This window comes from Oryctolagus cuniculus, chromosome 10 (genome assembly GCF_964237555.1).
Source record: "Oryctolagus cuniculus chromosome 10, mOryCun1.1, whole genome shotgun sequence".
NCBI classification, from domain to species: Eukaryota; Metazoa; Chordata; class Mammalia; order Lagomorpha; family Leporidae; genus Oryctolagus; species Oryctolagus cuniculus.
Genome location: NC_091441.1, coordinates 78,661,525 through 78,677,588, shown reverse-complemented (window position 1 = coordinate 78,677,588; position 16,064 = coordinate 78,661,525). Strand labels below are relative to the sequence as shown.

The window sequence follows — 16,064 nt, the reverse complement described above, 5'->3', positions numbered from 1 at the left end:
TCCTGGTCTCCCAGATGTGTGGTATGGGCCCAAGAACTTGCGCCATCATTGCTGCCTTCTCAGGTGTATGAGCATGAAGCTGGATCAGAAGCAGAGCAGCCAGGAATCAAACCAGCACTCCAACAAGGGATGCCGCATTGCACATGGTGGCTTAACTTGCTGCACCATATCCCCAGTGCTAGTTTAGATTTTTGAGCAACTTAAAGTCTAAGCAACATTAGAAAATTTTTAAATTTGAATGGATGTACTTTATTATACATTAGCAGGTGTTTTGAGGTTTTCCTCCAAATTGTTTGTAACAACATGGCACAGGAGCCAGTGTTGTGACACAGCATATTAAGCCACCACCTGCAACACTGACATCCCATCCAATCCAGCTTCTTGCTAACGCACCTGTGAAGGCAGCAGAACACGGCTGAAGTACGTGGGCCCTTGCCACCCACTTGGGAGACCAGGGTAGAGTTCCAGGCTCCTGGCTACAGCCTGGCCCAAACCAAGCTGTTGTGGCCATCTGGGAAGTGAACAATGGATGGATGATTTCTCTCTCTTGCTCTCTGACTCTCCCTCTCCCTATCTGTTTCTATCTGTTACTCTGCCTTGAAAATAAATAAATCTTAAAAAAAAGAAAGCATGGCGCATTCTCTGATTCTGTAGGATATATACCATTGACAAATACACTGTAATTCAGACTAAAATTTAGTTGTGGATATACAACTAGTAGGTATAATTAGTTGTTATCTTTAGCCAAGAAAAGTATAGAATTCTGTAAAACACATAAACCCTTCATAATTTTCTTTAAAGGTTTATTTATTTATTTGAAAGGCAGAGCTACAGAGAGAGAGAGAGAGAGAAAGATCTTCTACCTGCTGGTTCACTCCCCAAATATGAATTCTGGATCACATGGGAGGTAGATGCCCAACCACTTGAATCATCTTTCACTGCTTTTCCAGGCCATTAGCAGGGAGCAGGATTGGAAGTGGAGCAGCTAGGACTTAAACTGGCACCCAAATGGGATCCCAGTGTCACAGGCAGCAGATTAACCCTCCAAGCCACAATACCAGCTCTAACATTTTGTGATTTTTAAAGAATAATCATATAGGATATAATTATATTAAATTAGATACTAACTTTATAGGCTATGAAAAATAACCATACAGTAACCATAAGAAGTATACTGAAGAAAAAAGTAGCAATTTCTACTGTTGTATATAAAATATAAGAAGTATAATTTTTGTTATGCTCTGAAACTCTAAGCCACTGGTGGTGCTATCATTTTTTAACCCTAGAATATATCAAACTCATTTCAAAGTATTTCTTCAATTAACTCGAGGATATCCATCATGCTAAAATGTTTAGAGTACCTTTAGGGTTTAAGAAATTGTGTGTATGTGCGTAAAGGTGTATTTAAGAAGTTTGCTTTGCATACCTCGGATTACTTGGGTTTTATTTTATTCTTTCTATTGTTCTCTGTTTTGTTGTATCTTAATCAGAATAATATTTGTAAAGCAATTTAAAACTAGATTAAAATTTAACCTGTGAAAAGATTGCTTGAAAAATGAATGGACTCCCTCTGCCATTCTATTTTTCTTATGCCCATTACTTCTTGGGCCTAACAGGCAATATGACCCATTGTTTGCATGTACTTTCAGACAGCTTTTTACTATACCAGTGTTTCCTTGCTGCATCAGAGTTATCTAAATTCTATCTAAGTTAAATTATTTTTTTAAAGATTTATTTATTTATTTGAAAGTCATAGGTACACAGAGAGAGGAGTGGCAGAGAGAGAGACGTCTTCCATCCGATGGTTCACTCCCCAGATGGCCACAACGGCCGGAGTTGCGCCGATCCGAAGCCAGGAGCCAGGAGCTTCTTTTGGGTCTCCCACATGGGTTCAGGGGCCCAAGGACTTGGGCCATCTCCTACTGCTTTCCCAAGCCATAGCAGAGAGTTGGATCGGAAGAGGAGCAGTCAGGACTAGAACCGGTGCCCATATGGAATGCTGGCGCTTCAGGCCAGGGCGTTAACCCACTGCACCACAGCGCCAGCCCCCTAAGTTAAATTCTTAAATGCATTCACATGTTTAGATTCTACCTCAGATGGGGATCACTAGGAGTAGGCCTCCAAATCTGCATTTTTAATGTGCATTGAGGTGTGCTACAGCCAAGCACAATTACCCAGTGACTACTTTATAATAATAGCATAGGATGGTGTCAGCACTGACTTTTTTCCTGTTCATTTGAAGATGCAGTATTTCGATTTTCTTTTAAAATGGCCATAGCAGCTTTCTCCTTCAGTGCTGTTAAGGAGCTTGGCCTTGTTTTAAGCTCTTCTTCTCTCTGCCTATGTTGTTCAGATATCCTCTCTTGTTCCACACTGCAGCTCTCACTAAATGCTCCTCCAGTTTCTATATTTATTCCATATCCCAGGACTTAACTATACCTGTGTACAGGTCTTTACCTTTGATTTTTTTCCCCTTGGGATCTAGCTGGGCGAGAAACATGTTCCTTACAATTAGACGCATCACTCACCAACTGAAAGCACAGTGGCCTATCATGCTCCCTCCTGGTCACTATGTTATCACGGTCATTGGAGTTAGGTCTTTTCCAAGGCCTTACCAAGTGGGAGAACTCAAGGCCCAGTATGAGAAGGTCCCCAGGGAACCTGCCTAATCTTCTTTTTTTATTATTAATTTTTTATTTAATAAATGTGAATTTACAAAGTGCAACTTTTGTATTGTTGTGGCTCCCCCCACCAACTTCCCTCCCTCCCGTGGCCCTCCCCTCTTCCACTCCCTCTCCCATCCCACCCTTCATCGAGTTTCATTTTCAATCACCTTCATATACAGAAGATCAACTTAGTATACACTAAGCAAGGATTTCAACAGGCTGCACTCACACAACCGCACAAGGTATAGGGTGTTGTTCGATTAGTAGTGTTGTCTTAAGTTTCATAGTAAAACACATTAAGGACAGAGATCCTACATGGGGAGCATGTACCCAGTGACTCCCTTTGTTGATTTAACAATTGGCACTCTTATTTATGACGTCAGCAATCCCCCGAGGCTCTTGCCATGAGCTGTCTAGGCTATGGAAGCCCCTTGAGTTCACCAACCCTGAACTTGTTTAGTCAAGGCCATATCACAGTGGAGGTTCCTTCCTCCCTTCAGAGAAAGGCGCCTCCCTCCTTGATGGCCTGTTCCTTCTGCTGGGGTCTTGTTCACCAGGATCTTTCATTTAGGTTGTTTTTGCCACTGTGTCATGGCTTTCCCTGCCTGTGAGACTCTCATGCTGCCTAATCTTCTGCATTTATTTTATCCCTGGACAGTCTAAGGCAAAGGATGTGCACTGAAGACAGGAACAAAACTTACCCTGTATTGTTCAGTATCAAGAATAACATTTAAGAGAAAGATATTTCTGTATGTACCCTTGATAACAGATTTTGAAGAAATCATGAAAGATGATAAAGCATTTGAATGTTACAATAGATGTAAAAAAATTAGTTTTAAAAGAATGTTTATTTGTACATTAACTGTTTATTTGAAATCATATAAACATTTTTTGTTTATTTGTACATAAAGTTTAGTAATATAAAAGTTGTATTCTAGAAAAGCAAAAGCGAGCAAGACATTTGTGGACAAACTGCCCAGTTTCAAATTTTCTCTTCATAACTTTGGCCAGATTACTATCACTTCATAAACCCTCTATGTTTGTATCTATACAATGGCTGAAAATAATAATCTTTGATACCTCATGATGTCTCAGCAAACTGTTTTTACTTAAGTATAACACATACAGAAATGTGCATAATTCACAAAAACATTGATGGGCTTTTTTATAAGTTGAACACACTTGTGTACACGGACTCAAACCAAGAAACAAAATACTATAAATCCTATGCTCCTAGCTTCTTCTAGTCAGTAGCCTCTGACCAATGTTTACTTTTATGACCTCTATCATTGTAGATGAGCTTTGCCTATTTGTTACTTTATCTGTTCATATATATGTGGTCTTCAAAAAGTTTATGGAAATACACGTTATAAAAAAGCTATGCATGGATTACAGAATTTTTGGCACCAAGAATAAATTTATATTTTAATTCCATTTTCCTAAAAACTTTGCCCCTTTCTATAAAATCCTATGGATTCTTTTGTATTTGGCATCTTTCTCTCAGTGTTAAGTTTGGGAGGATCATCCTTATTGTTGCCTCTATTTATAGTGTGCTCATTATCACAGTTGCGTAGTATTCCCTTCTGTCAATATGTCACAATTGTTTTTTTCTATTTTGTCTTGTTTAGTTTTTAATCTGTAGCTCTTTAAACATTTTGCCATAGATATTCTTTTTTTTTTTTTTTTTTTTTTGACTGGCAGAGTGGACAGTAAGAGAGAGAGAGAGACAGAGAGATAGGTCTTGCTTTTCCGTTAGTTCACCCTCCAATGGCCGCTGCGGCCGGAGCACTGTGCTGATCCGAAGCCAGGAGCCAGGTGCTTCTCCTGGTCTCCCATGTGGGTGCAGGGCCCAAGCACTTGGGCCATCCTCCACTGCACTCCCAGGCCACAGCAGAGAGCTGGACTGGAAGAGGAGCGACCGGGACTAGAACCCTGTGTGCTGGCGCCGCAGATGGAGGATTAGCCTATTGAGCCGCGGCGCCGGCTCACAGATAGTCTTATAGTAAATATGTAAACATGTCTTTTAGTAAATATGAGGGTTTTCCAAAAAGTTCATGGAAAATGTGTATTATGGAAAAACTATGCATGGATTTAAGAAAAGTTTTAAATTAAAATAAATGTGTTTTTTAAAGATTCATTTTACTTATTTGACAGACAGTTACTAAGAGAGGTAGGCACAGGGGCCAGCGCTGTGGCCACTATAGTGGGTAAAGCTGCTACCTGCAGTGCCGGCATCCCACATGGGCACCAGTTCGAGTCCCAGCTGCTCTATTTCCAATCCAGCTCTCTGCTATGGCCTGGGAAAGCAGTACAAGATGGCCCAAGTCTTGGACCCCTGCACCCACGTGGGAGACCTAGAGGAGGCTCCTGGTTCCTGGCTTTGGATTTGCACAGCTCCAGCCATTGCAGCCAATTGAGGAGTGAACCACAGATGGAAGACCTCTCTCTCTCTCTCTCTCTCTCTCTCTCTCTGCCTCTCCTTCTCTCTCTGTGTAACTCTGCTTTCAGATACATAAATAAATCTTTTTAAAAAAATAAGAAAGAGGTAGACACACATAGACAAACAGGCCTCCCATCCGCTGATTCACTCCCCAGATCCCCACAATGGCTGGAGCTGAGCCAATCGGAAGTCAGGAGCCAGGAGCTTCCTTTGGGTCTCCCACGTGGATGCAGGGGCCCAAGAACTTGGGGCATACTCCGCTGCTTTCCTAGGCTCATTAGCAGGGAGCTGAATCAGAAGTTGAGCAGTCAGGACTTGAACTGGTGTCCATATGAGATGCTGGTGCTGCAGGCTGGGGCTTTAACCCATGGTGCCACAGTGCCAGCCCCCCCGAAAAATGTATTTTCAAATTCCATTTTCCACAAACTTTTGATGTGCCCTCATATGTACACATTTCCATAGGATATATACTTAGGACAGGAACTGGTGAGTCATACAGCATGAGCATGTGCCTACTCAGCATTAGCAGATCTACCAAACAGCTTTCCAGTGTACCAGATTATACTCCTGCAAATGACATGAGAGGCCTGTTGTTCTGCATTTTCATAAACAATGCTATAATCGTTGTTTTATGTTAACTATTCTGGCAAGTCAGGATATTGGCTTGTGATTTTAATTTTCTCTTCCTTAATGGTTAATGCAGTTGAATACCTTTCACATGTTTTATTATGTCTGTTGTGAAAATTGAAAGATGTAGTTCTTGGGAAACTCTTTGCATACTGCTTGGGCACATAGCAAGTGCTCAGTAAAGCTAGGTTTCTTTATTTCTTATATCCTTACATATTTGATTATAATGTGGGACCACAGCATGATTTCAGTGTTGTGCATGCCTCCTTTTGATAATCATTACTCCTTGCCTCTTTGAGTTGCTATAGCAAAATGGCTCAAATAAATAGGCAAAAATTAAAGAAGAAAAGAAGCATATTTTATGGTTGTGTTTCTGTTTTAACTACTATGAACAACAGAACTTTATTTTATTGAGTATCACTGAATTAGCACAAAATATAACCTCATTAAATCATCATTTATCAATTTATACCTCACTAATGTAATCATTTGTGAAAGTAGCTATTAGGTAGTGGTGTCTCATTTTAGTTCTTCTGTAATTTCTAGATAGAAATTATTAAGTACATCAAGGGAGAATCCCATATGCTTGATGTACTATTATCTAAGTTCTCAAAATACTACAAGGGACATTTCCAAGTAGGCAGTAAGGAATAGAATAGTTTTCCCTTGCCATACCTTTTTTTTTTTTTTTTTTTTTAAGATTCATCCATTTATTTGAAAGTCAGAGTTGCAGAGAGGGAGATGGAGAGGGAAAGGGGAAAAGGGAGTAGGAGTTGGGGGAAGAGATCTTCCATCTGCTGATTCACTCCCCAAATGGCAGCAACAGCCTGGGCTGGGCCAAGCCAAGGAGCCAAGAGCTTCCTCCAGGTATCTCACATTGATGGCAGGGGCCCAAACACCTGGGCCGTGTTGCACTACCTTTCCCAGGCCATTAGCAGGGAGCTGGATCAGAAGTGGAACAACCAGGACACAAGCAGGCAGCCATAAGGATGCTGGTGTTGCAGGCAGCCCCAGCAGCCAAACCACAACACCGGCCCCTCCCTTGGCATATTTTAAAGGGAGTTTTCCTTCTTGACATTTATAATTCAGTCTTGAGTTAAAGAGGGACATAGCAACAATTTCTAGTCAGGAAAATCAAAAGATGAGCATGAATTGTCTCTGATTAAAGGAAGTGGAGGACTCTAAAGACTGGGGACCCAACCTTGTAAGTGAAATGGCATCCTTTCAAGAATTTAGAACCAGGAATGACATTGCAGAGACCACAAACTGGCCTTAAATTTTGAGCTGTCTAAACAGTGCCAGCAGGCAGGCATCAATCAGTGCCACCCAGCATATGGACAAGAAAATTTATCCAAGCAAAGTAGCATTTATTTTTTGAATTATTGAATCATTTGTTGTTTCTTCTGCATGAATGCTGAATACTGAAGCCCCAGACATATCCTCACACATATATTTAAAATGTATGTTTATAAAGAAATTCACTGGTATGGGACATAGCACAAACTGTACAAATCACAAAGTTTAATTTTTCTCACTTGTGAGATTATCATGGACTTTGAATATATTATTTAACACAGATACTTTGGATTGTCTTATAAAGCAGTAATTTGAACCACTACTGAGAACTGACCACAAAACCTAAATACCATTTGAATCAGTAAATATTTAAGTACTCATAGACTGGATGAAATGTTGCCTTTGGTGCTCTGATGGAAGCAGTGAGATTTATATATACACATACATACATACATACACAGTTTTCTGTCAAAGCAAGATGAGGAAAGTTTTCTCAGGCCTGGAGCAGCTTGATTAAATGATTTAGAGTGACTGTTTTCAACAAGGATCATTTTGCCCCTAAGGGGACAGTTGGAAATATCTGGAGGCATTATCAAATACAGAAGGGCAAAAGGGCAGGTAGACACTGCGGTGTTACGTGATGTCCTACAAAGCACAGAGTAGCCCCCCTCAACATGAAAGATCTCGTTAGCCTAAAACATTAATGGTACTGAAGTTCACAAATTCTGATTTACAGCATTTAACCTTGTCCCTAGCATCCAGAAAAGGAGCTGCTGTATAGTGGACTATCAATAAATATGCATTAAAGAATGAGCCAAACTATAGTTAGTTACCTGTTCAATAGGACATTTATATAATACCAAATTAGTAAATGGTACATTAATATAGATTATACCTCAATAAAGCTGTTAAAATGCAATAGTCATTTTACATTTTTGAATATAATATTTGAATTTTAACATTGTTGTGTAAATTATTTCCATTGTGTAATTTGATGAAGTAGAAAACAGGTTGGCAGACATGAATTCAAACTTCAATGACTCTCATTTTCTTGGACTGTAAAGTAGAATAAAAGTAAATAATTATGGATAAAAGTACATAACTAGGGGTCAGCATTAAAGTATGGCAGATAAAGCAATCACCTGAAGCATTGGCATCCCATAAGGTGCCGATTCAAGTCCTGGCTGCTCCACTTCCAATCCAGCTTCCTACTAATGTGCCTGGGAAAGCAGTGGAAGATGACCTAACTCCTTGGGCATCTGCACCCATGTGGAAGAAGCTCCTGGCTCCTGGCTTTAGTCTGGCCCAGCCTTAGCCATGTGGCCATTTGGGGAATGAACCAGCAGATGAAACATTCTCTCTCTCTTTCTCTGTCTCTACTCTCTCTCTAGAACTAGCCTTTCAAATAAATAAATAATATTTTATAAAAAGTACATAATTAAAATGTACTCATTCTATAATAATAGCTGCTTTAGTCATAGTATAACGTGGGGTATTGTCATGTGGATTCATTGGGTTATATGTTATCCCTTGGTACTATTGTTAGGCAAGATTGATTCCTGTTTAATTAAGGAAATATTTTACTCTAGACTACCATTCATTGGGTCACCTAAAAGGACATTTTGTAGTTTTGTCAATAATATCAGTCTTTTCAGTGTAGAGAATTTCTACATGTCAGGCACTGTACTAAACACTTTGGAAGAATTTCTTTAATCCTCATACAACATGATGAGTTTGGATATCATGCTCAAGGAAGTGTGGCCGCACAGGTACCAAGTGGCAGACACACAGTGTCAGCAATACATGTGTCTTATTCCAAAACCAAACTCTTTTCCACTGTGAATGATTCTCCTGGAGCAATCTTAAGAAAGTGTAGCTTGTCTTTTTGGCTGGAACCAGGGAGGGTGCTGAAGAGAAGAAGAGGATTCCTCCTGTGCCACAAACTCTTAAGAAAAAAACAGGAATTTTGCAGAGCTGAAGATCAAGTGCCTGAGAAAGAAGTCTGCCCAAAAGATGTTTCAAAAGGCAAGGAAGAAGCTTCTCTTTGAAAAAGCTAAGCACTGTCACAAGGAAAACAGGCAGATGTACAGAACTGAAATTGAAATGGTGAGGACAGCAAGCAAAGCTGGCAATTTCTATGTACTTACAGAACCCAAATTGGCATTTGTCATCAGGATCTGAGGTATTTGTGGTGTGAACCCCAGGGTCCAAAAAGTGTTACAGTATCTTTGCCTTCTCCAGATCTCCAATGGTACCTTTGTTAAGCTCAACAAGAGCTGTGCTGAGAATTTTCAAACAAACCATATATTGCACAGGGGTATCCAAATCTGAAGTCAGTTAATGAACTAATTTACAAGTGTGGCTATGGCAAAAGCATTAAGAAGTGAATTGCCTTGACAGATAACAGTCTGATTGCCCAATCTCTTTGTGAATAAGGAATCATCTACATGGAAGATCTGATTTATGGAATCTGTATCATTGGAAAAAATGTCAAGGAAGCAAATAACTCCCTGTGGCCCTTCAAATTATATTCTCCTTGCAATGGGATGTAGATAAAGACCACACATTTTGTAGAAGGTGGAGATGCTAGCAACAGGGAAGACCAATTAACAGGATTATCAGAAGGATGAACTAAGCTGTCTATCATGATATTTTTGTAATTTTATCAGGTAATAAACAGCAGCTACTATTAAATTGAAAAAAAAAAGAAGAAAGCTTCCTCAAAGCTGGGCAGAATATAGATATGTAGGAAAAAAGGGGGAGGGCTAATAAAGATGGAATGGCAGTGAAAGTAAACATTGTCATGTGCAAAGTTGTATATTAAAGCACTGTTTTTAATAGTCCAATATTGCAATCAACTGCCATAACCTCATTAGGGAATTGGATAAATAATATAGAACATATTAAATAATATGCTCTTACATAGAAATAATAAATAACCATTGTAATCAATGAAGCAGATCTCTATGTATTGATGTAAGTAACTTTTTTTACAAACATGAAAGCAGGCTATGGGATGAGGTGTACACCTCTCCCCTTGTTTGTGTGTATTGGAAACAGTCACAATTGTACACATGATTGGGAACAGTGCCTGTAAAGGAGAGAGATTATGGGATGGAGTGAGAGACCATCGATAAGACATTTACTTTATTTTGTGTTTCCATCTCTCCCATATTATGTTTGCAATGTTTAAACTTCATTAATTTAGTGCACACTTACTGTGTGACTGCTATGGCAAAACATCCCTCCCCTAGATTTTTTAGTCTCATTCTTGCTCTATAGTTAATGTAGAAGCACAATAAGAAGTTGTTTCATTGGGGTTCATGCTCCAGTTAGGATACGAGCTGATTAGACAGCCTGAACTAAAATAGCTATCTTGGAAATGCAGGAGAAAGGGAGGCTGATGTTCATCCAGTATGCCTCTTCACATGTTTAGTGAACGTGTCCCTCTCAGAAGACCCTCCTTGGCAGCACTGGATGATGATCTGGAGGGCAAAATTCAGCCCATGCGTTCAGCTCACAGGAGAATAAATCACTTCCTGAAAATAAGGAGAATTGAGGGATTTTTAAAGAGTCTCTTCAGACCATTGTTCTTATTTGACTATAATATGACTATTTATTCATATAGTACTTTCCACAGATTCTGATTTTTATGGCGCCATAAAGTAAGATTTTCAGAAACTTGGTGGTGGGTAACATAATGCCATCGGTGATACTATTAATTAATGAAGAATTCTACTTAGTGAGAGTGAGCATCATATTTTTCTGAAAAATGAATCTTGAGAGCTTCCTTGATTATACTGTGATTCTGCTTCCATTATCATTTAGAGATTGAGGCATGAGATGGGTCTGGTGATTATAATGATTTAAGAGGAGAAATAATATATCAGAACTATGGGAGATTCTATAATTTCATGGTCTATAGCATAAAAAAATACATCTCATCACTAGATCTGGGTGTGTTGTATTTTAATATTGGCTGTTGTGGTACTTTGCACAAAATTCTTGATTGTAAGTTTATACTGAGCTCCCCTGACATCAATGACATACATATTATTGGTGTTAATGAAGAAAAGAGAATATAATATATTTTTATTAGAAATTTCTTTAGGGTCTAGGCCATAACAGTACATATGTGGGGGTGGAATTATTCATTAAGTATTTCCTTGGAATTATTCATAATTTCATTTAATAATATTACAGGCCCTAGACCTTTTAGTTGCTTTACCTGGTGCTGAACGGAACTGCACAGCCTTGTAATGCATGTTAGCCATATAGAAGAGTTATACCTCTGATATAAAACCTTCAATGAAGATTGTTTTGCTTTCGAGGGAAAGAGCAGATTCTAGAAATTTAGTCTTTAACAATTTGGTCCATGTGTTAGTCAGCTTTTGTCACCATAATGAACTACTGGGCATGGGCTGCTTATGAAGTAAGTAGCTCACAGTGCCAGAGGTCCACAGTCCAAACAGCATAGTTTAGGCAGATAGCAATATTGGGAGCAATTACATGAATTCTTGCAGAAGCACAGTTAAACCATGTCTAAATGAACTATAGCAGACATATTTAGAAGCAGGAATTTTTTTTATTTGACAGGTGGAGTTATAGACAGTGAGAGAGAGAGACAGAGAGAAAGGTCTTCCTTCATTGGTTTACTCCCAAATGACCGCTACGGCCGGCTCTGTGCCGATCCAAAGCCAGGAGCCAAGTGCTTCCTGGCCCCCATGTGGGTACAGGGGCCCAAGAACTTGGGCATCCTCCACTGTCCTCCAGACCACAGCAGAGAGCTGGACTGGAAGAGGAGCAACCGGGACTAGAACCCAACGCCCATATGGGATGCCGGCACAGCAGGCAGAGGATTAACCAAGTGAGCCCCGGCACTGGCCCCTAGAAGCAGGAATTTTTAAGTATCTCAAAATCTACTCCTGAGATTATGAGTGGGTTACATGAAGATTTTGGTTTTTGATGCTTGACCTTTCAATCATTAAAATGAAAAGTGATGTAACTCTGACTTTCAACTGAATAAATAAATCTTAAAAAAAAAAAAGAAAAGTGAAATAATTCAGATGCTTTCCAATACAGAGAAATTTGGGATTGTGATGCAGTTAACCAACAGTCACTGAATTTTCAGTTTCTGTCTGAATATTTTTATGTTTATATATGTATATGAGTATAAAGAATAAGCAACATAAGTACCAGATTTTTTTCTTCAGACCTCAGATGTCAAAGAAGTCGATTTAAATGTTTTCCTTTTAATTCCTTTTGCTTTTAATTTTTTGAAATAATATATTGCATTGATTTCCAAGATGAATTGCCTGTATAAACTAACACTATTTTTTGTAACATTGTGAATTATAATTCTGACTGTTCCGACTATATAGGAAAAAATTTCAATTTTGAGAAATACAGGAAAAATATACATGGGTACTTCAAAAAGTTCATGGATTTTGGGATTAAATGTTCATTTTTGTTCTAAAATTTTTTGTAATATATGTATAACTTTTCTTAATATGAATTTTTCCATGAATATTTTTAAGAAATTTGGTGATAATAGATTTACATACGTTAGAGGAAAGCAAACACACACACGTGAAAGTATTCTCCATTCACATTGGAAATATTCTATAAATAATCTGTATCCTCTATAATTGTATATACTCAAAGTTTATTACAATATGGCATTATTTAATACATTTTGCCTTACATCTAATTTTTATGATTCAATAATATATTATAGGCATTCTTTCATACCAGTTATCTCTTTTTTAATGACTAAAATGATATTCAAAGTATCTTTGCTATCTTTAGGTCAGAAGTTCCAAAATGTGGCTGAACAACACACTATTTTAAAAGAGCAGGACATTTCATATACATTCCTAATTTCCAGCTTCTCTTAAAAATCAAGTCTGGTGATGCTTGTGTGGTGACAGCTGGCAGTAACCAGTAGTGACTCGTCCTGTAGTTCAAGGACACAGCCCACCTCTCCAGTTTGCAATGCTTTCCACAGCTACAACACTGCAGACCAATGGGCTGCATCTCTTGTTTACATCCTCACCTGGTTCCCATTAGATTTGTGGTTTGCAACCCCTACTTTAAACATTTGGAATGAAATTTAATAGAGTAGTACAGGAAGGCCTTTTTGCTGCATTCCAAGTTCACTAGAAAATTTACATAAATTTCTCACTGTCTGCCACCTCCACCATCTAATTTTTATTCTGCCAACAGTTAGATATCTGATTCAAACCTTTTCTTAAAAATTCTCCTCCATCCTTAAAGCTACATTAGACAAGTTATCAGTCCTATTTTATTGGCCCCACTTGTTTTATTATTCTTTCCTATCATGTGCTTCTTATTTGATTCTCGTAAACCCAACTATACTATCATATTCGGATTTCTTCATTAAACCTCACTTCCAATGATTTGCAGTTGTCCACCCAAAATGGACATGTTTTCTTGGTAACATTAGCTACTCTTTGTTCCTGCAGTCCAACATGAGTACTTTTTCAGTTATTGCTCTCAGAGTTTTGGAGCTGAGCTTGCCCTTTATTGCCACTGTTTCCTTAGTTGGAAAGAAAAACACACACAACTAACCAACAAAACATCATGGTAATGTTTGAATGAATGAGCCTCAAGAATAGAAATAAATATGTATTCCATTTACTAATGTGACCCATTTTCCAATATTATGATTTATATAGATTTAAATTGGTTAGTAGTGTTAAGTAGAGAATTACAATTCTTCTTGGTAGACTTCTTTTAATTATTTTACCATTTAAACATATTTGATGAAGAGATTCTTAGTATGATCAATGTGTCACTCTTTTTTTGAATGTGTATATGCTACAAAATAGAACATAAATTAATTTAAATGTAATCTTTATATTTTTGGAAGACATGCTGACACATTTCTACTCTCCTTCAAACCTAAAATAGAAAAATAAAATACCCAGCCTGAATTTAGTAAAATTGTGTGAATATCAAATAGTGAATATCATGAGGAATCTATTCCTGAGTACTAGTTTACATATGTCACAAACAGATAAAAGGTTTCTTCTTGCACCACTTTTGTGTCTCTCTGTCTCTTGGTTTTCTTTGTCTATAATGTCATGTCAGTTGGTAGCTAGCGACTGTTGTTCCCCTGAGGACTAAATGTGGAAGGACTAAAAGGGACAATTTACATTAAAGGGCTAAACTATAATGGTGTAATCTCTTAAAAATACCCATATCTCTGGGGTAGACCCTTTCCCTTCCCTTTGGGAGACATGAAAGCAGAGAGTTTCCTGAGTAGCTTGGAGTAGCTTACTGTTAGATAGTGTCCTCTGCAATATAAATTAGATACAAAGATGTATAAGCTAGGAACTTTTCCAGACCTACTCTTAAAGAAGTATGGCATTTCCAAAGACTTCCATGAAAGCAATATCCTTTGGACTGTCACAAAGCTCAGTGCCAGCATGAAAATTCTGTATGCTCTGTGAGTGTGTTGAGTAATGGGCAGTCAGGCATAAAGCCAATCGTGTGGAAGCTGATTGGATGCATCTACATTTCAGAGTCCTTAAACTATCATTGCTTTTCTTAAGTAAGCCAGAGATTTAAGGCTTGAAGCAATATTGTCTTACCCTGATTATATATCATGATATAGAGTACTATTTCTAAATTTCTGATTACAAAAAGTCACAGCACACTTACAATAAAAAAAATCTAAAAAATATAGAGAAATAGAAAATAAAGCACTCATAATGCCAATATCTAGAAACAAACTCTGCTAAATTTTAATGTATGTTAGTTTTTAGTGAGGTGATTTTTTACACATTTAAAATGTTTCATATTTTACCATATCATTGTAAATATTATAACCTGTACCTTTTAGATAGTAGCATAGCACACATACAAGCACAGACACACAAGTGTGTATATCCCCTAGACAGTAACATGTATCAATGCCATTTTCCCTTGCTTGTTGAAAAGCATAATTTAATGACATCATTGTGTGCATATTCAATGTGCCAACATAATAAAATTTTCTGAACATCTCTCCTACTTTTGGTCATTTAGTTTGTTTTCATTTTTTGCTATTATAAACAACTACATTGCAAAGCTTTTATAGTGATTATTGATGAATGAAGTAAGTGAGAAAAAGGTATGAAATGTTAAAAGACTCAACAAGCATATTGTCAAATTGTTTGACAGAATTATTATTACTATCTTACCTGCACTGAGTGAGTCCTGATTTCAACTCAATTTCACTGGGTAACCTTATTTTCTAAACGTTTCTTTTAATAGGTAAAAGAAAAAGTATCTCTTTGTTGTCTGAAAAGTGCATTTCTTTTATTCCTTGAGAGGATGATTATTTTTCCATGTAAGCATTTGCTTTGTGGGAATTGCTAAATTGCTACAGGAAAGGGTGGCCCTATACAATGTAATGTTGCCTATGCCTATTTGAACATCAGCTTTATAAAAAACATGCTTTCCAATTTATAAAGTGCTGTCACATACATAATTACCTCACGAGAGTCTTACAACAACCTTTTGAGTTGGGAAAGAACAGGTATTATTTCCCTATTTGAAAATGAGACAAGTGAGGCTCAGAAAAAAAATCAGTAAATAGTCAAAAATTAAACCAGTTAGTAGTGCCTTTGCTTTGTTTTGTTTTGCTTTTGAATTAGAGGGTTTGAACAAAAACTAATGTTTGTGTGAAGTGAGGTCCACATAAGGCAAAATGAAAGAAAGTAAAGTGGAGGTTATTGTTTAATGCTCTTCACTAGTTTTTGGCACCACCATAAGGCATCAGCAAAAAGGCTGGTATCATGTTTTTGTTTGTTTGTTTGTTTTTTGTTTTTTGTTTTTTGTTTTTGACAGGCAGAGTGGACAGTGAGAGAGAGAGACAGAGAGAAAGGTCTTCCTTTGCCGTTGGTTCACCCTCCAATGGCCGCCGCGGCCGGCGCGCTGCGGCCGGCGCACCATGCTGATCCAAAGGCAGGAGCCAGGTGCTTCTCCTGGTCTCCCATGGGGTGCAGGGCCCAAGCACTTGGGCCATC

At 38.0% G+C, this 16,064-nt stretch overlaps 1 pseudogene; it reads left to right on the top strand.

Annotated features, from left to right (window-relative positions):
* Positions 1–6,070: 6,070 nt before the first annotated feature.
* On the top strand, positions 6,071–12,340 carry LOC127492418 (large ribosomal subunit protein uL30-like; annotated as a pseudogene).
* Positions 12,341–16,064: the final 3,724 nt, after the last annotated feature.